Genomic DNA, 19,597 nt, shown 5'->3' on the forward strand with positions numbered 1-19,597 from the left:
CTGAGCTTTAAGTTTCTCAGGTCTTGAGCAAAAGACCATTCATACAGACAAGGGCTAGCTATAAAATCCTGAGGCAAGACAGTCCAAGCCTAGTATTGGTGAAGTTCTGTTTTGGGATCTTCCCATTCAAAGACAAATAAATATTGGGAGTTAGGATCCACATGGATAGAAAAGAAGGCATCTTTGTGATCAAGAATAGAGAGCCATTTAATGTCTCCTTGGATCTTGGCTAAAAGGGTATATATGTTTGCTACTAATGGGCGAATAGATACCACTGCCTTATTGATGGCTCAGAGAACTTCTAGTAGGCAATACTCTCCTGATGGCTTGACCATTGATGAAATGGGTGTATTGTATGGGGATTGGCATGGCACATGTAACCGTGTGCCAAAAACTTATTAACAGGGTCTTTGGCTGAATGACAGTTCCTGTTGTCTATCACATTATGCTTAGGGATCAACTCCCAGCAGAGACCTCATGCCCTATGAAGTCAGGATATCTGACTGAGTTTATAGTAACTAGGACACAGGTTGCTAGGGGTTTGACTATTGGAGTGGCCTTAAGTAGGGGGAGTTACCCATGTAGAATACTCTGGTATCACCATTTTAATGGTATCCTGGAAAAGGAAATCTTGCAAATGGCAATTCTGATTGGGATAAAGAAAACTGTCCAGTTAATTGCCTCAAGTTCCACAGCAACTGTAGAATGGGATGAAAGCTCACCCCAGTGATAAATTACAATTGAATATGTGGCCCAAGTATTGCAGAGAAATGTAGTTTGTTTGCCTGCTACTTTTAGAGTCACCCAAGTCTCCTGTAAATTTATTTGAATATCCGTGTGCAGGTGACATGTAAACTGCTCAAGTAGCCACCATGGTGAGGGATGACTTCATTCCACTCTAGGAACAGATGCAGTCCCTACTTCAGTGCCGAGGGTCTTCCATGTTCTGACAGGCCTGGCAATTAGGCGGTTTCTGGGAGCATTCCTCTGTTCAGTGCCGTAATTGCTTGACCTGAAGCAGTCTGACTTGCCTTTGTCATTCTTTGGAATACTTCAGTCTCAGTTTCTCCTGACACTGTGGGTTTTGTCCTGAACTGTATCAGGGTGAGCGTGGTATTAGTCTGCCTCTCTTCCTTATTTAACTCTTCTTTGTCATCCACTTCATCACAGTTATTAAAGACTGAATAAGCTACATTGATCAATTGACTTATTTTAGTTTGTAAGCCCAGCTAGAGTTTCTGAAGTGTTTTCCTAAAATCTAGAGCTGACTAAGTAAATATTGCTTTAGTATAATGTGACCTTCTCTAGACTCAGAGTCTAAATTAGTGTATTTATGAGTGCCTCTTTAAGCTGTAGCTGAAAAACAATTGGATTTTCATTAAAGGCTTGACTAATAGACCTGAGCTTATATAGTAGTTCACAGGTTTAGGTACTTCTTGTTGCAAACCCATGAAGATGACAAATATATATATATATATATATATATTGGGAACCAAGTAATGCAACAGTTGGCTGATTATCAGAGGGGTGAAGTTGCAAAGGCTTCTCCATTGGCTTGCTTAGCAGCTTCTAGAATCTTTTTTCTTTCTACTTTTGTGCAGCAAGAAACTAGAGTGAACTGGACATCTCACCATGGCACATCAAAAGCCATTGTTAGGGTCTGGAAACAGCTTTTCAGGATCCTCAGAGAATGAACCCAACTTTTCCTTGCACTGTTTAATATCTGTAATTGAAAAAATCATTTGAACCCAGATAGAACCATTTTTGACTGCACTGCTTGAAGGGTTAGAAGAGTGGCTGGCTGGGGCTGGGGATTTAGCTCAGTGGCATAAGCACTTGCCTTGCAAGCAGGCAGTCATGGGTTCGATCCCCGGGAATCTGAACTATATGGGTAGGTAGACCCAGACCTGGGGTGGAGGGGCTCCAGAGATAGCCTTTATCTCCTGAGGGTACTGACTGAGCAGGTTGACAAAAAGGTAGCCTGTGGGGAGGAGGAGCTGATGAGAGAGTCCACAGCAGCATTAGCTCCTAAGGGAGGATTACTTCTAGGGCCAGATCAGGCCTCAACAGATAGCCAGAAAGGCCTGAATGTAAGGTACCTTTGACCACTTTTTTTCTGTTTCTTGTGGTAAATATATCATTGGAACATGGCATTCAAACATAGAAGCCTGATGGGGTGGGTGATGTATATCCCAAAAGGGTTTTGAGGGCAGAAGTTGTGGGAAACTAACAGGTCTTTGCCTGTGTTAGTCACTGACATTAGTGGGAACCTGATGGGGCATCTCTTGACAGTTCCTGAGCCTTTTGGCCACAGGGCTGTGACCCAGTAAGACTGAATTTCCTGGGATTAGGTCATGGAATCCTTCCTTATCGGTCCTTCCCCTGAGCTAGTTCCCATATGGGAACTTGGAAGGGCATCCTCTAGATGATCTGTAACAAATTTCAGCTTTTATCAAAGCATCTCCTGATCAAGTTGAATTCTTTGAAGGCTGGAGATCTCTAGCCCTGCTTGGGCTTGTGCCACTTTTTCTTTAAGACCTTAGAATCCCCTATGTTCACAAAAAGTCCAGAACTGGGATGTCTTTATCGACTGGATGCCTCTTAGCCACTTCTAAAACCACCAAAATATCCTGTTTAGGGAGGGGTAGCAAGTGCCTTGCTCACCAGAACCCCAAAATCCTAATAATACCCCGTAGGTGGGCCCTCAGCAGCTCTGGCTGAGAAATGAGCACTTCCACAGATGATATCCCACTATCTGGTAGTCTGAGAAAAGGAATCAGACTTATCCCTAGAAAAACCTCATCTCATGAGATCAAGCCACAAACGCATACACATCTGGTGACAAACCTAAAATAAAAGTTAGGTGTTGTGTAAGTTCAGTCAGCGAATGCAGACTATACATACTTTTAGATAGGGGCATAAACTTGAAGTCACAGTTATCATGATGAAAGCAAAACTAAGTAAAAAAACAGAGGGGAAAAAACCCTCTAGCATTAGAGAAATAACCCAGGACGAGCAGATATAGGCGACCTTTAAATCTGGAAGAATCAACTCAGCTAGAGGCAGCTATGCCAGGCCATCAGCATTTCTCACTGCCTCTGGAAGCAGGCAGCTGTGGGCAGAAGAGTGAGAGCTTTAAAATTGATACATTTTACTGTTCTAGTGCAGGAAGGCACTGTACTTTCCAACTCTTCTTCCCTGAGTTGCTTACTACTAAAAAGCCAAATAATTTGAATGCTCTGATACAGTAGATAGAAGCGGAGGTGGGCTACAGAAGGGGTGAAGCAGGGACAAGAAGGAACTCAGAACTTTCTGGAGAGTGAGGAAGAGAAAGTAACCTGTGAAAACCCACAAGCAGCTGCCATGGCACTACTCAAGTGGCTGCTAAGGTCCAGAGGGTTTAGGGCTTAGGGCATGCTGCAAACTGCACTCCATAAAGAAAAGTGCTAAGTGGATCAGGTCCGTGCTGCGGGTGGTTACTCCAACCTAATGACACTCTCCAGTCAGCCACTTCCATTCAGCTCGGCTCACGTCCTTCTGTCCTTCCCTTCCCGGCAGAAGTGTGTGTCATAGCCATAGCTCTGAGATGGAATTCTCATGTTGCAGGGACTGACAACAAAATACAACCCCAAGCTTAATTGGCAGGAGATTTTTTGCTCCCTGCAAAGGCCAAAGCCTTCTGCCTCGTAATATAGTCATCTCTACATGCAGAACTGGTCAGTACTTATCCAGAAATCTGTCTGCTGCACCCAAAAAAAGGGAAGAGAGGGTCTCCCTGAGCAAGTGGGGAGTTACTTGGTTGTTTTTTTTTTTTTTTGGACTGGGTGGTTTGGCTGCCAGCTGGTGGCTGGTGAGGTATGCCAATGTCCATCAATATCTTTCAATGTTCATTAATCTCTGCTGGCTGGCTCTTGCTGAAAAATGTCCAGGCTCTTGTATATTACATACAAAGAATTGCTAAACGCACACATGATAATAGATGTCTGTATTTATTGATGATCCCAGATAGTTGTGCTCAGGGCAAATCTGTGCTGGCAAGATATGACCCAGACAGAAAAATGGCGTTGAGTGACAGAAAAGCAAAAGTACTATACACAGGTGTGGCACCTGGAAGTAGCAACAGATGTAGGCTTTTAGAACTTAAAGGATATGTACCTAAGTCCAAGTGCCTCCCACCGAGTGTCTAGGTATGATTGACAGGAATGACTGACGGGGTGCTGAGTCATTTTAGGGGCTCTCAACATGCATGCTTGTCCCAGAATATACCCTGGTCTTAAATAATGTATGACATGTAGTACATGTTTTTGACACCTTACTGAGATGGGAATAGGGTGAAGGTGACTGCAGGTCAGGCTGGGAGATCTAGGAGATCTCTCACCTAGAGGGTCAGAGATTTCTTGGGATTTCATTATTTTGTTTTCTGTCTCTTAGGATAATGGGAGGAGGAATGGCCATAAGGTGCTGTTTACAATCAAATGGATGGAAGAGAGTGGCTTTTTCGGCTCTGTTTCTAATTCTATTACTTCTAGAAATATTTTCTAAGTTCTTTCTGTCCTACAAATAATTGGTCAAGACAAATGAGGATTTACATTTATTAAAGGTAGGAAAAGAAACATGCTCTGCAGGATGAGTGTGGGCTGATTTAAAGAAGGGAAAGAGTACTACTGAGTGCTCTACAGGATGAGAACTGACCACTGTGAAAGAGAGACAGTGGTATCCAAGAGCTCAATGGCAGCTGATAAGATTATATCCAAAAGATGAGAAGTATAAAACAAAAGAGGCCTTTATTCTGAGAACACGGAGAGAGAAAACCAAAACCCCTGACCCCTGGAGTCCGGCCTTCTCTCTGGCAGAAACGTGGCATGGGGGTATATAAGTAGCTTTGGTTTGGGGTGGGACCTAAAGGGGCATTAGGGATGCACGGGGAGCCCATTTGGTCTTTGTTTGGCGCCATAGGTAAATTCCTATGGGGCGGGGAAGATGGAGTCACAGGTAAATTCCTAGGGGTGGGGGAGATAGGAGCTCCTTATTTCCTTCTGCCTTTAAGGCTTCACCCGCTACAGTATCCTGTCTGGGCCAAAACCCTTTCAGCAGCCATCTTTTATATTTCCTACTCTTCAGGCTTACATCAGGTGTAGGCTGTCCTATCAAGAATATGCTTGAGATTTTACTAGAAAACTTGAAGTTAGCAGTCCTTGATTGGTTCCTGTTTCAGGGCTTGGGCACATATCATGGATTCCTTTTTATTTTTTTATTTTATTGTAAATAGAATAAAACCAAGCAAAATATAACAGAATAAAGCCAATCCAGACAAACCAGTATAAGTGACACAGGACTTCAGAACAATAGGAAATCAACAGTTGTTACCGTAATACCTCCTGTTGTATTCAAAATAGCTGCTCATACCTTGAAACATAGTAAAAACCAAACAAAACAGAACAGAATGGAACTAATAAAACAAGATAATGAATGTCACAAAGGACTTCAAAACAAGATAAGAGTAAATCCAAAATGGCTACCATAATATGTCTTGTTATCTTTGAAATAGCTGCCCATTCCATCAGATATAATAAAATCAAACAGAACAAAACAGAACAGAACCCAACCCAACAAAACAATGACAATACTACAGGACTTCAAAACTAGATGATAGGGAGCTAACAATGGCTACCACCTGCCTTGAAGTGTTGCCCTGGTGCCCCGCCACCCTGACTTGGAGCCAGCTGATTAGGGACTGAAACCTCCACACATAGTGAGCTTTTTCTTCATTTTGGGTGTCAGGTGTTTTGTCCCAAAAATGAGAGAAAAGTAACCAAGACAGAATTTGGTACCAGTGGAGTAGGGTTGCTGTGACTACACCTGACCATGTGGTTCAAGAGCTTTTGGGATTGACTTGTGGGAAGAGTTGGAAATGTTTGGAGATGTCACCTGAAAGCGTAGCCCTGTAATGCCTTAGACTGCTCTGTATGGGAGATTCTGGTCAGACATCAGGAGACTAGAAGGCTGAGAGAAATCCTACTGGTAAAGACGAGGCTTGGGAGGTTTCTTCTGGGAAGAACAACAGCAGTGGTTGTTGGAGTCCAGATAATGTGTGTTATGACTTGGCAAAAGTTTTTCTGCATTTTGCTCATGTCCAGAGACTTTTCTTGAGACTAAGATTAAGGGCATTATTGGACTGATTAATCTGGCTCAAGAAATTTCAAGGCAGTCAGATGTTGAAACTGTGGCATGGCTATTGTTTGGGGCTTTTAGTCAGATTTATGTTGCAAATTAAGAACAAAGAGTGCAGAAATATGACTTAAAACATTGTGAGTTTGACCAGGAAACTGAACTGTAAAGATAGAGCTGAGATCTTGATTGCTGAGAAGGAACAGAAAAATAAAAAAGATGGCTTGTGGACATCAAGGGAAGAAAGAGGCAGCCGGTCTCCACCCTTTGCAGCCTCAAAACTGAAAAAGTGGAAGACTTTGTTTGGACAAGAAAGTCATAGAGTACCATGTTCCAGAATGGTGACAGAGGCCCCATGAGGTTCCAGAATAGCAGTGACATAGAAAAAATTTTTTCTCACAATCAGGTTCAGAATGCTCAATGATCCAGGCACTCAACCCTACAGCCAAGAGAGAGGAAACTGTGTCTGCTGCTCCAACTGGCAGCAGACTTTGGCAACATCCATATGGAGCTGGTTTTAGGCACATGGAGAATGCACAGGTTCTGAGGTTGAAAAGATTCCACCCTGATTTCAGAGGTCCTGGGAGGCTTGGCAGTGTGCCCCTGAGGGGGCAGTGTATTGACCGGCGCAGCCCCAATGAAACAGGAGAGGCTCTTGTGGGTGACAGTTAACTGCTGCTTTATTTACGCGGGCTCTGGTTTATATATTTGGCCGTGACCAATCACAGGCTGCCACGAGGAAGCAGGGCGGGAATGGGATGCAGGCTCTGGCTACTATATCCAGCTGTGGCCAATCAGGAGTTGCCACAGAGTTGGCATGGGGCGAATACGGAGTGAGCACGAGGTGCGCACGGGTTGGCTAATTTAAAGAGGGACGTAGCGCATTGCGGAAGCTGGCGTGGTCCTTAGTCCCGGGTGGGGTATGGTATGTTGAGCGCCTGCGCCCAACAGTGTATGAATCTATGAGTGTGAAGCCAAAGGTGCCATGGAGAACCCAGAAATTTGGAAATGCCAGGAATGTGGATTGTCCAAGGAAGCCTGGAAGAAGAGAGCAAAGCCAGCCCAAGAGAGAAGCTGTGGTAGCTAAAACCACCAGAAGTGCTGTGGGGATGGATCCACACAAGCCCTCTGGAGCTCACAATTTGCCACAGATTACTTCAGACGTTGGATTTACAACTACAGGACTTAATATCTGCCCTACTGGATTTTGGACTTGCATTGGTTCCAATGCTTCATATCCTCCTGTTTGTACCTTTTGGAATGGGAAAGTTTATTTTGTGCCATTGCATGTTGGAAGTGTTTAACTTTGTTTTCATTTGTACAGGGGCTTGCAGCTAAGGTTTGCCTTAGGTTTTGGAGGAGACTTGGGACATGAACTTTTCAGCAATGCTGAAACTGTTAAGACTTTGGCAACATTTTCTGATGGACTAAATGCCTTTTGCATAAAGGGATGTACATGAGTCTTTGGGGGGCTAGGGTCAGAATGTTGTGGTTCTAATGTAATATAATGTTGATATACTTAACATTGCTTCTAAAGGAGTGTTAAACCTGTGTTTAACATTTAATTTATAAAATGCTAAGAATAAGCATGCCTTTGTATCTGGAGGCTGATTTAAAGAAATGTTGTTGTCAAGTTGACAAGGGGTGGATTGTTATGGATACATTGTGTCAACTTGAGAAGTTTAGAAGTTTAACTGAGAGAGTCAGTAGGGAGCCAGGATCTTGACTTGTAAATAGCCTCATCCTGAATAAGAGGAGGGCACAGAGATTTTGTGGTTGCTACACTAGCCCTGGAGGGGCAGGGGTGACCTGTGTACAGTATAAGAAAGGAAGAGAGGCTTGCTCTACCCACTTTTTTTCTGGCTGTTTTGTTTTGGTTGCTGCCTTTAAGTGTTGCCCCAGTGCCATGTCACCCTGCCTTGGAGCCAACTGATTATGGACTGAAACCTTTACACACAGTGAGCAAAAGAAAGCTTTTGTTTTTTCAGGTGTCAGGTGTTTTGTCCCAGCAATGAGACAGGACCATATGGTCTTAATAAGTTGCTAAATTGTCCAGAGTGAGCTCAAGTTTATAATTCTCCTGTCTCAGACTCCCAGGGTGCTGGGATTACAGGCAAGTGCCACTGTACCCAGTGAGATGACATCAGTCTGAAAGTATAATCTCTTTTATCAAGTTAAAGAGAACTTCAGCAATGTTTGTATTCATTTAAACATATTTTTCATTGGTTTTTGCTCTCTCTGTGGTAAATTTTTAAAAAAATTTTTTGGTCTTTTTGAGACAGGCTTTCACTATGCAGCTCAGGCTGGACTTGAGCTCACTTTGCAGCCCAGGCTGGTCTTGGACTCGCAATGATCCTCCTGCCTCAGTATCCTGAGTGCTGGGATTACAGGTGTGTGCCGTCATGCCCAACTCCATGGCAAAATTAATAACTGCTTAAAAGCATTGAAAAAGATGAGAACATTTGTGAGTTTTTGTTTCTTGTTTGGCAGGGAATAAATAACTAATTTCAATCCAGTCCCACAGCTCTTATCACTCCTGAGTTACATGCTGTGTTCAGTCTCCCTGGGGGAGTAAACAGTGGAAGCCTTTGGGCAACTCAAAAGAGGCTTCCAGGAGTGCTAATAAATATGCTGAGTGCAGGTTTTCTAAGCTTTTTGAATCAAGAGCTCCTTGGCCCATGCAGCTAGGACATTGAGGCCTCGCTACTGCCTGAGAACCAACTGCCACCCCTCTCTCCTTCACCATGTAGCTCAGGGTTAGGATATGTCCTCCTCCTGGAATCTCTGGGAAACATCCTGAGGCTCTGGAAGAACAGGAGTCTGGGTGAAAAGAGTGCCTCAGGCCAGGGATTTAGCTCAGCAGTGTAAGTGCTTGCCTGGCAAGCACAAGATCATGAGTTCAACCAGCTAGCTACACAATTTGCAGGGCCCAAAACACTGTGTGTGTGTGTGTGTGTGTGTGTGTGTGTGTGTGTGTGTGGGCTCTTTTCTTAAAAAAATTGTTAAGAATTTCAAGATGGTAACGATAAAACATTAAATGAAGACCAAAATCCTGAGTGTGGTTCCTGCTGTACACTAGCAAAAAGAGCCTCGTTATGTTTATATGACTAAAATACCTGTAATGTGGCCAGCCGTACTGTTCTGTATGTTTTTCCCCCCTCTGGGTGACCTAATTGATATGTTAATCAATGCTCCCCTCTATAAAGAATTATAAATCCCTAAAAACCTATCCTAATTGATAATGTTAACCATTGTTGTCCTCTACAAATAATAGATATGGTGCTAAAATAAGCTAACAGAAGATTGTTAATTACTGCTAGACTTCTCTGTTCTCTGCTAAGGAAAACAAAGGTCTTCCCCATTAGCAGATTTCCTGATCCACACCCATAACCCCTTACTTTGTAAACTGTGATATGTACATAAAGGCTGCAAGTATGGAGGAGCGACACACAGCTACTGTACTGTGTCTCTGGGCCAAGGATAAAATAAATCAGTGCTGCTTTTTTAAAATATGGTTTTGCTTCATTTTTTGAACTCGAGTTTGGGGGCTTGTTTGTGGATTACAAGAGTTCCCAATGTGACTTACAGGTTGCATACCTAGTAAGCCGGCCCAAATAGCATAGCCACAATTTGCAGTCTTTCTACAGGTACCTGAAACAATTATTTAATGCTTTTAGCTCCATTTTCTTTCCCTAGTGATGCTGGGGATCAAACCCAGGCCTCATATATGCTGGGCAAGCATTCTATCTTAGAGCTACACGTTCCCAACCTCTCTTAGCCCCATATTACTAGTGAAGACTAGAAGATTCTTAGAGGTTAAGTAACTCTCAAAGTCACACAGCCAATAAATGCTAGAGTCACACTCTCCTGCACTGGAAAGCTCAGGCCTTGTTTCTAGGATAAAGGGCAAATAACCATTCACACTGAACAATGTCCATTGTTGTCAAACAATGTCTTATTGTTGCAGAAAGAATTGATAGGATCTTCTCACATAAACCTTGACTGCCCAGAAGCAGAAGGGGCTGCCTAATGCCCCAGAGGAGCTATCTCTAAAGTTACTGAACTGTTTCTGAAGGATTAAAAACCTTTTCTGACAATTCAATAGTTAGGCTTCTAGAGTGTTGCATTTGTACCTAATTCATATGGAGCTTTTTCTTTTCATTATTTCCTAAATTATATAATGTAACAATTACTTACAGTGTTTTTTTTTTTTTTTTTTGAGACAGGTCTTGGGATGTAGTTCAGGCTGTCCTTGAACTCATTTTGTAGCCGAGGCTGGTTTTAAACTTATGAACTGTCTTGCCTTGGCCTCCCAACTGCTGTGCCACCATGTCTGACTACAATGTTTAAATTATATTAGGCTAAAATTTTTTCTTTGATCCTGGGGATTGCACCCAGGGTGTCACATGTGCTAGGCAAACACTATGCTACATTCCTAGCCCTGTATTATAAGTAACTTAGAGACAATTTAAAGTATATAGGAGGATGCGCATAGGCTATATGGAAATAACATATATTGTTATTTTTGTTGTTAACGACACTTGAGGAAATACCCAGAGACAGGCTTGTATGAAGAGGGATAGATTTAGTTTCATCTAGGTGCTGTAAGGAACATGAAGTGAGGCAGAGACCACTTGATAGGCTTTTGTGAAAGCAGCAAGGTGTATGGTTTAATATGTGGATGCAGGCAGATAGAGGGCAGTAAGGCTGTCTGTAGGGAACAAAGAGAAGCAAACCTTTTTTCTTTTCTTTTTTTTTTTTTGTCTTTTTGAGACAGGGTTTCACTGTGCAGTTCAGGCTGGCCTTGAGCTCACTTTGTAGCCTAGGCTGGTCTTGAACTTGCAATGATCCTGCCTTAGCCTCCCGAGTGCTGGGATTACATGCATGAGCCACCATGCCCAGCCAAACCTTTTTTCAATAGAGATTGAAAGAGGGCAAGGAACATTAGGTGGGGAGATGTTAATAAACATCTGTGGTCAAAGTTCTCTGGTTGTCTTGCACCTTGGTGGGCAGAATCCTTCAGGTGTTTTTGGGTACCTCCAGATGCCTGGGGACCTGCAAGATTCCTTGTCCTTTCTTATCTCTTTTATGACATTCTGTGTTTGCTGAGCCTTGGTGCTGATCTGAGTCCCTGCTGAGAACAGTGTCTCTGTTGGCAAACAGATTGGGTGCTGGGAGAGCCACATCCAATTCTAGCATAAAGGTACAGGCAGGCCGAGATCAGCAGGTGGCCTGGAAGGGAGGATAAGTTTATATGGGGTTTAGGGATAGGGTTTATAAATCCAAGTAATCTGGATGGAATGTGTGGGGTCAAAGTTCCAAGAATAGTGCATGCATGCATGCAGACACTGCTGGATATTCTGATACCCAGAGGACTGTATGCTCAGTCCTAAACTTTTCATGGCCATTTGTTCTGTTTGCTGAGGGCAGCATGGTCCTTTTAGTGGTTTCCTGTTGTTTGTTGAGAATGGCATGTTTATTGAGAAGGTCTTTCCTGGATCTGGCGTGACAATTTTTACACTCATTCAGTTTGAAACTTGTTAGATTTGGTACCTGATGCATTCTGATGCCAGAGTTTTGTGCTGTTATTCATGATTTGTTTGGTACTCAATGTATAAGCTACAGTTTTTTGATGACAGTTGCTTTATGGCTCATCTCTTTCCACCCCAATTAATTAGGTATTCATCTTTTTGCACCTGTTGCACCTCCATGAACCAATTAATGACTGTCAAGTTACCACTATAATGGAATTGAGTATCCATAGATTTTATTTTCTGTGGGAATCTTGAAACCATTTATTGGTGAATACCAAGGACAGATACTAAGAGAGGACTGTACTGGGCTCTGGTGGCCCCTCCTCAGCTACTTACCTGATCACAAATGAGCTGCTTCCTAGTAAGCACTCTGCAGGTCTCCAGGACTGTTGATCTGCATCCTCTTTTTATTCAGCACCATATTTTTCACTAGAGCTGCCCTGATGACTGGCTTCCGCCTGTGCTATGACCTAAGGCCTTGTTTTGGGGCAAAAAGATTGAAACTGACAAAACAGCAGACAACAAACAGTAGAGAATGGCCAGATGTGTTTTTATGAGAAACAATGAAAGGAAAGGCTTGGGGAGGGGTTCTGTAAGGCAGACACCATAGATGTTTAAGCTCATTAGCTTAATTAATTAATTGAGGTAGAATCTCACTGTGTAGCACAGGTTGGCCCTGAACTAGGTAGCTCAGGCTGGCCTCAAACTCTCATCAATCCTCCTGCCTCCTGTAAGCCCATTGGCTTTTTTATACAGTTTTTGGTAGGGATGAATGTGACACAACACAGGGATGGTCCTAGTCACTGGTAGACCTTTGGTGTTGGAAAACAAGCTTCTTCCTTTGAACTTTATTTCCTCCACGGATTCCCCTGTTTGTGTAAGGACCAGTTCTTTGTCTCTTGTATTCCATTAGGATCTGATAGTTTGCTTAACTTAACTATCAGGGACCTCTGGTATATTAACTCACTTAAGCCCTGACTTTACTTTAGGTTAACGATTAAGGACTTGTACCCTGTCTATCTAACTTCCTCTATGTTCTGGCTTCACCCCCCTGAAGTATCCAGTACTTCAGAGCCATAGTGGTGTGTGAGAAACACAGATAGGTAAGGAGTGGATAGGGTCAGTTTGCTGGAAGTTTGAAGTCCAATCATAAGTTAAAAGATCTTTTTTTCCTCCCCTCTTTTCAGTTCACCAGGAACTCTGTATACCCTGATCCATAACTTAATTACTACATGTAAAATCAGTTAAAATGCATTTGCACTTTTTCTCTGCATGCTCCATTCCTAGGTTACAGGAAAAGTCACAATTAAAAGACAAATTTGGGAAATTAGAAAGCAGAGACTGGTTGTAACAGAAATCAGATGCACAGACCTTCAAACAACAAGTCTCTGGTCAATCATGTTTTCTTAGATTCATAGACCCCATCATTAAGTGATGTATGGACTGAGGTAAGGTACTCATAATCCAGATTCCACAACTTGCTATTTCTTAAGATTAAGAAAGGCCAGGAGTGACGGCTCGCACTTGTAATCCCAGCACTCAGGAGGCTGAGGCAGGAGGATTGCTGTGAGTTCGATGTGAGTTCAAGGGCAGCCTGAATTTCATAGTGAAACCCTGCCTCAAAAAGAAAAAAAAAAAGATTAATGAACTATACTAGGGGCAGCCACTTACCGAAATCGAGATAACATTCTGACAAAAGAGGCGATTACAGCTTCTCTCAGTGGCGCCAGGCAAGATGATTACAGGTATTGGCCTCCCATCTTGCAACATACTAGCTTGTTGCAAATAAAATCTTTTCATTTTCTATCACTTTCACTCTCAAGTTATTGGCTGCCTTGGGTGGCAGCAAGACTGCACCTTCCCCAGTTTCAAGGTTACTGCAGGGCTTAACTTGGAAGCCCTCCAGGGGAGCTTTTGTACACTTGAACCCTTTGTAGTCCTTGTGGCAGGTGCTAGGCAAGTTGTTGCACATTCTATGAGATGTTAGGGGCTCATGGTAAGAAAAAAGAAGTTGGGCAGATAGGACTCTGAGGCTCAAGGCTGAGGACATCAAGGATGAGAAAAAGGGGCTGCAGAGTCTAAGAGCTATGATGCAGTTGCCTCTAGGTTGGTGTTGGTAACTGATACCCCTCTGAGTTATCTTAGATACTGTATTAATTCAAAAAAATCACTATTATTTTCACTGTGGATTTTACAGTGAATTTTCCCCAGGTTCCCTTATGAGTGCTGCTATGGTTTGAATATTTTGTAAACCTCCAAAACTTATGTTGTCCTGAGTGTGGGCCAACACTCAGGAGGATGAGGCAGGAGGATTGCTGTGGGTTTGAGACCAGCTTGGGCTGCATAGTGAGTTCAAGGTCAGCCTGAATTACATAATGAGACCTTGTCTCAAAACAACAACAATAACATTCATATTGAAATTTAATTTTCAAAGCAATAGTAGTAAGAAGTGGGTCCTAGAAGGGTGCATTGGCAGTACACACCTGTTACCTAGCTACTCAGGAGGCTGAGGCAGGAGAATCTCAAGCTCAAGGTCAGCCTAAGCAACTTAGTAGAACACATCTAAAATAAAAGGGTGAGCAGCTTGTAGGAGATGATTAGGTCATGGGACTCATCCTTTGTGAATGGGATTAAGGACCTTTATAAAAGAGGCATCTGTAAAAGTGTTAGGTCTTTTGCCCTCCTACCTTCTGCCAAGTGACAAGGAAGCAGGAGGTAGTTAAGGCAATGGTTGAAGAAAATAGGGAGACCCTCCCAAGGCTTTCTGGGTTAGATCCATCTTCAGAATTAAACATTAGCCTGGGAATAGGCTATCTAGGTCTAAATACAATGGGAAAAAGTAACCAGGTTAATCTAGTTTATACACAATAAATCTTTCACCATGTGTCCAGTGGTTTTCAGTAACCCTTAGCTGACCCCAGCTCTGATTGCCATACCATTGATTTTGCAGTTTTGACATCCTTCTCCCTTCATGGACATAGTTTAGATCTGGGGTATACCCCCAAAGCCTTATGTGTTGGAAGGTGACTGGATCATGGGGGCACTGTACTCATGGATGGATTAGTCCATGAATGAGTCCAGCAGCTGAGTATGCTGTTAGAAGGTGGGACCTGGCTAGAGATCTGTCATTGGAGTGTGACCCGGAAGTATATATTTCCTTTCTGGGACCCTCCCTCAGTCTCCACTTTGTGGTAGCCATTACATGAATATCTTCCTCTGTAGTAGGCCCTTTCAACACGCTGTTTCTACTTTGCGGCCAGCTGACTGTGCACTGTAACTGGGATCCAAAATAAATCTCTTCTCCTTTAAATTGTAGGTGTGGTTATTGTGCACTGGTGACTAGAAAGCAACTAAGACAGATACCATGATAGTTCCTCCAAACGCCATTTAAAAAAGTCAAATGCTTCAGCTCCTAAGGGGGGTTGTCTTAGTTGCTTTTCTTGATGCTGAGACAAAATTGCTGATGGTCAAAGTTAAAAGAGGAAAGGTTTATTTTGGCTCACAGTTTGTAGAGGTTTCAGTCGATAACTGGCTGACTCCAAAGCAGAGTGCCACGGCAGGAGGCAGCAGAAGACAGCAGCAGCAGCAGCAAGCCACCCCAGCAGTCCTTGTTCTGTCCCTTCTCATCTGTCCAGGCTACCTGCTCTTATGGATAGCACTTACATCCAGGGTGGGCCTCCCATTATCCCTCCCATTATCCACACCCAGAACTATGCCAAATCAGTCAGTGGACTAATTTGGTAATCACATATCCTTGATTCCAGCATCACACACTTAATCCTAGCATCCTACACTCTAGATACAATCATCTCTGAGAAGCCCCACCTAAGACTGAACCTGCTAATGCTTCTAGAAGTATGAGAAATATATTTCTATTTCTTATAAATTACCAGGTCTGCAGTATTTTGTTGTAGCAGTGCAAGGGAACTAAGTCAGATGCACTATAATAATTCATGATAGGGCTGGGGATTTAGTTTAGTGGCATAAGTGCCTGCCTGGTAAGAGCTAGGTTGTGAGTTCAGTCCCCAGTACAAAAAAAAAAATTCATGATAATTTCGGGTCATAATAACCAAGAAAAACTAAACACATTTGTATTCACTATTTTTATTTTTGATTCTAAATTAATCTTACTTTCCAACTTGTCCTGAATTTTTTATATCATGAGGTGTTAGGAGGCTATCTAGATACAAACCATAACACAGCACAACTAAGCCACTCGTAGGAAGCAGAAAAATCTCAGATCAACTCCTCACTTCCACCCCAACCTTAAAACCCTCACCAGGCCTCCTTGGGTCAGTGAGCTCTTCTTATTGGCTCACTCTCATTCTGTGGAGTGCATTTTCATTCTGAATACATCTTTGGTTTTGCTGTTCCTTTTGGGTGTCCTGTTCAGTTCTTTGTTCAAGACCCCCTAATCCTATAACAAGGTCACTGTCTTCTTCAGAGGATATAGTAACAAGATCTCATCTTGGAGGCCAAGAGGATATTATCAGATACTGAACCTGCCAATACCTTGATCTTGGATTTTCCAGTTTCTGGAACAATGAGAAATACATTTCTATTGCTTATAAATTACTCATCTGTGGTATTTTGTTATAGAAGCACAAGGAACTAAGACAGATGCACTATAGTAACTCACAATATTTTTCATGTTGGAATAACCCAATTGAATTCAGCTTGGAGAAGAACATTTATATTCACTATTTTTCATTTTGAATTAGTCTTACATTGCCTGCTTGTCCTGAATCCTTTCTGCTGTTTGTCTCTATTCAGTTGTAATTCAAATACATCTAAGAGGTTGGTAGTAAAGCTTAGAGGTAAAATGTATGTAGGGCCCTGGGTTTGATCACTTTCAACAAACCAAACCAACAAACAAAGGGAGTGGACTCAGAAATTACATGAACTGATGGAATAACTATAGCTCAGCAGTACAGCACCTGCCTGGCAAGCATGAGATCATGAGTTTGATTTCTGGTTAAAAAGAAAGAAAAAAAGAAAGAAAGAAAGAAAGAAAGAAAGAAAGAAAGAAAGAAAGAAAGAAAGAAAGAAAATCTTTTCTGCTATAAAAATCCAACACTAATATGGAGATATGGAGGGGTTCTCCTTATGAAATTTATTTTTTTTGAGACAGAGTCTCAGTTGATATCCCAGGCTGGTCTTGAATTCCTATCTCAGCCTTCTGAATGCTGCCATTATAGGCAGGCACCACTACACATGGCTCCCCTTTTCAGTTTAGCTTCATGGTATTAGTGTACCAGGATTTCTGAAGTTTCTGAATACATAGTACAGTGTTCTTGATTTCTTCACTATTGTCATATAATTTGTGAAAGAGCTACAGGGATTTATCATGTATGACCTGAAGTATGCTGGTACATCTAGCAACAGGAATGCCAAAGATGATAATAAATACTTTGTGGATGATCCAATGTCAATAAAGTGTTGATCAAGCTTCTAAGATACAAGCTCGAACTTCTGGTATTTTAACTAAAATTCAAGGATCAAGTGCAGGTGTCAACCAGAACAGGTTAAATTGTAGTAACACTAACTCCCACATCTTAGTGACTTAACCTATTAAATGTTTATTGTCCACTTGGGCACATGTCTATTGTAGGTTGTAGAGTGGCTCTTCCCTTGAGTCACTCAAAGGTCTCAGATTGGCAGAGAAGATGCTGGATGCAAACAGAAAAAAATGCTTTGGAACTTCTCATGTGGCTAAGTACTGTACTCAGAAGTGACCCTCATTACTTCTACTTACAGCTCATTGGACATTAAAACGGAGAAATCTTTCGAAAGATGACTATTTTGATAAGGTGGAGAATCATTTGGTATAGGGAATAAAATGTTCTCTATTTTAACAAGTTGTTAAAAGTCTAGCTGGAGAGAGTTGTGTGTGTGTATGTGCGTGCGCATGTGTGTGCACACTTGCACGTGTAGGAAGAGTTCATGACAAGAACAGAGATCATTTTGGAGACCTATGGAGATGTGGTCCCCCCCAAAGCCAGCAAGTGGGGAAGAGATGTTTTAATTCGTAAAAACTATTCTCTTGTGGTTTTGGAACCTGGTCAGGACTTATGAATTGAGCTTTCCTCAAGGCGGGACAGGGTGACAGCAGGTGTAATTATGAAGGCCACCATCTCTTGCTTACAAGCAGCACACGATTACAGGGTTCATGGATCAGGAATCTCTTGCTGAGGTGGGCTATGGAGGAGAAGGAAATACCAATGAGTTGTTGGATTACAAAAAGAGTGAGGATGATTTAGTATATTTTTTGTGAGGGGACAGTGGCTGTCAATTCTTTTTGTTCAGTCGTTTGTCTACCGGTAGCAGCTAGTGGGCGCTCCGGAATGTATTTAACGACTGATTTTACAGAATAAAGAAAGGGTAGGATCAAGGCAATCCGGTGAGAAGGGGCACGATTACTGTAAGCCACTGAGAATCCATGGCAGAGATGAAATAGCTGACGGCTGAGGGAGACTCCTACCAGGTCTTGGGAGGGTCGATAGGAACCATGGGTGGTAACTACAGCACCTTCCGCCCCGGTGTCCCACCCCGCCCAATTCCACTTCCGGACGTCGCCCCGCCACTTCCGGTGCACTCCCTGGGAGCCGCGGCCAAAAGCCGCAGGGCCGTAAATGTGTCTCGCGAGGGTCCATGCGGCAGCTGGATAATCCCTGTCTCTAGCGACCGTGGGCTCGGGGGAGTGGGCTCCCGTCTCCTAGCACTACGCTGCAACCCTTTCCTTTCCGAGGACACAGATGCTATCATTTCCGGGTCATATAAAGGCAGATGAAGGGTGGAAGTGGCGTCAGCGCCCTCGGTGCAGGGGAGGAGTCAGGCCTGGGCTTCTAAGTATTTTGGCGTTCTTTTTTTTTTTTATGTTGGGCGTTTTTTTTGTGAGTCAGCAGATTTGCAAGTGAAGGGTGTAGGATGTGAGTTCAATTCAAATTGGATTGAATTTTTATGTATTTTACCTGGCAGTCTTAGCCTTGGGCGTCCTTTTGTCCTGGACTCTGGAATCTAGTAGCAGAGCTGGACTGCTGTAGGCTTTTGTCAGAGAAGAATGTATAGCGTTCTCCCAGGCTGTGAACATCAAATGTTTTAGGTGCGAGAATGCTTTTAGCTTCAAACCTAACAGGAAAGTTCCAGGGATTTCCCCTGGCGAAAGCTGGGCACGTTTTTCAGTTTCCTTGGCAGTGGCTTCTGTGTTCTTTGTCACAACAGGAGTCAGACATGGCTGGTATTTTATAGGAAGTCTGAGAACAATGCCGGTAAAATGACCAAGGTGTGAAAGTTGCCACGTTATTTGTGTGCGGAATAAGGTAGTGTTCAGAATTCTCTGTTACAGTGGACAGCATCAGAAAGCCTGAGAATGTCAAAGGCTGAATCTTTGTTTCTTTTTGGTATTACTTAGGGTTGAACTCTGGGACCTTGGCACTGAATTACATTCCTAGACCTTTTTTATTTTTTATTTGAGCCGATCTCCAGGAGCACCTAAGTTGAGCCTGGGTTCAAATTGGTGATCCTCCTATCTGAGTTCCCTGAGTGTTGCCATTATAGGCACCAAACCTGGCTTCTTCTTTTTTTTTTTTTTTTTTTTTTAACATGTTGGAAAGTCCGATCCAGGGCCTCAAGCATGCTAGATAATTGTGCTTACCAGTGAGAGTGTCAGTGAGAGAAATAGAGGCACTCAGAGAACCTATGGTAGAGCTGGAAATCCAATTCTGAGTCTCCTTTTCCTGCTGTATCCACACTTGCTGATATAGTTTGCAGCATTCATGGGAGGCATTTATTAAAGTAGATGTCTTTTTAGGGGCTGGTGTGTAGAGTGGTAGAGTGCAAGCTTAGCATATGCAAGGCTCTCAGCTCAATCCTGGAAACAAAACCTAACAACGGTA

General features: G+C 42.8%; 2 long non-coding RNA genes across 5 annotated transcripts in view; one reads left to right on the plus strand and one right to left on the minus strand.

Annotated features, from left to right (window-relative positions):
• The window catches only part of LOC100716760 (uncharacterized), a 247,666-nt gene that overhangs the window by 18,916 nt on the left and 209,153 nt on the right, over positions 1-19,597 (plus strand). The window lies entirely within an intron of this gene.
• Positions 17,709-18,249, minus strand: LOC134476090 (uncharacterized). The gene is made up of 2 exons (XR_010047567.1): positions 18,184-18,249; positions 17,709-17,900 (listed from the first exon to the last, which is right to left on the minus strand). It is a non-coding gene; the product is annotated as an uncharacterized LOC134476090 (long non-coding RNA).

This window comes from Cavia porcellus, unplaced genomic scaffold (genome assembly GCF_034190915.1).
Source record: "Cavia porcellus strain 051 isolate PalLab524CR breed Dunkin Hartley unplaced genomic scaffold, mCavPor4.1 scaffold_5, whole genome shotgun sequence".
In the NCBI taxonomy this organism is placed as follows: domain Eukaryota; kingdom Metazoa; phylum Chordata; class Mammalia; order Rodentia; family Caviidae; genus Cavia; species Cavia porcellus.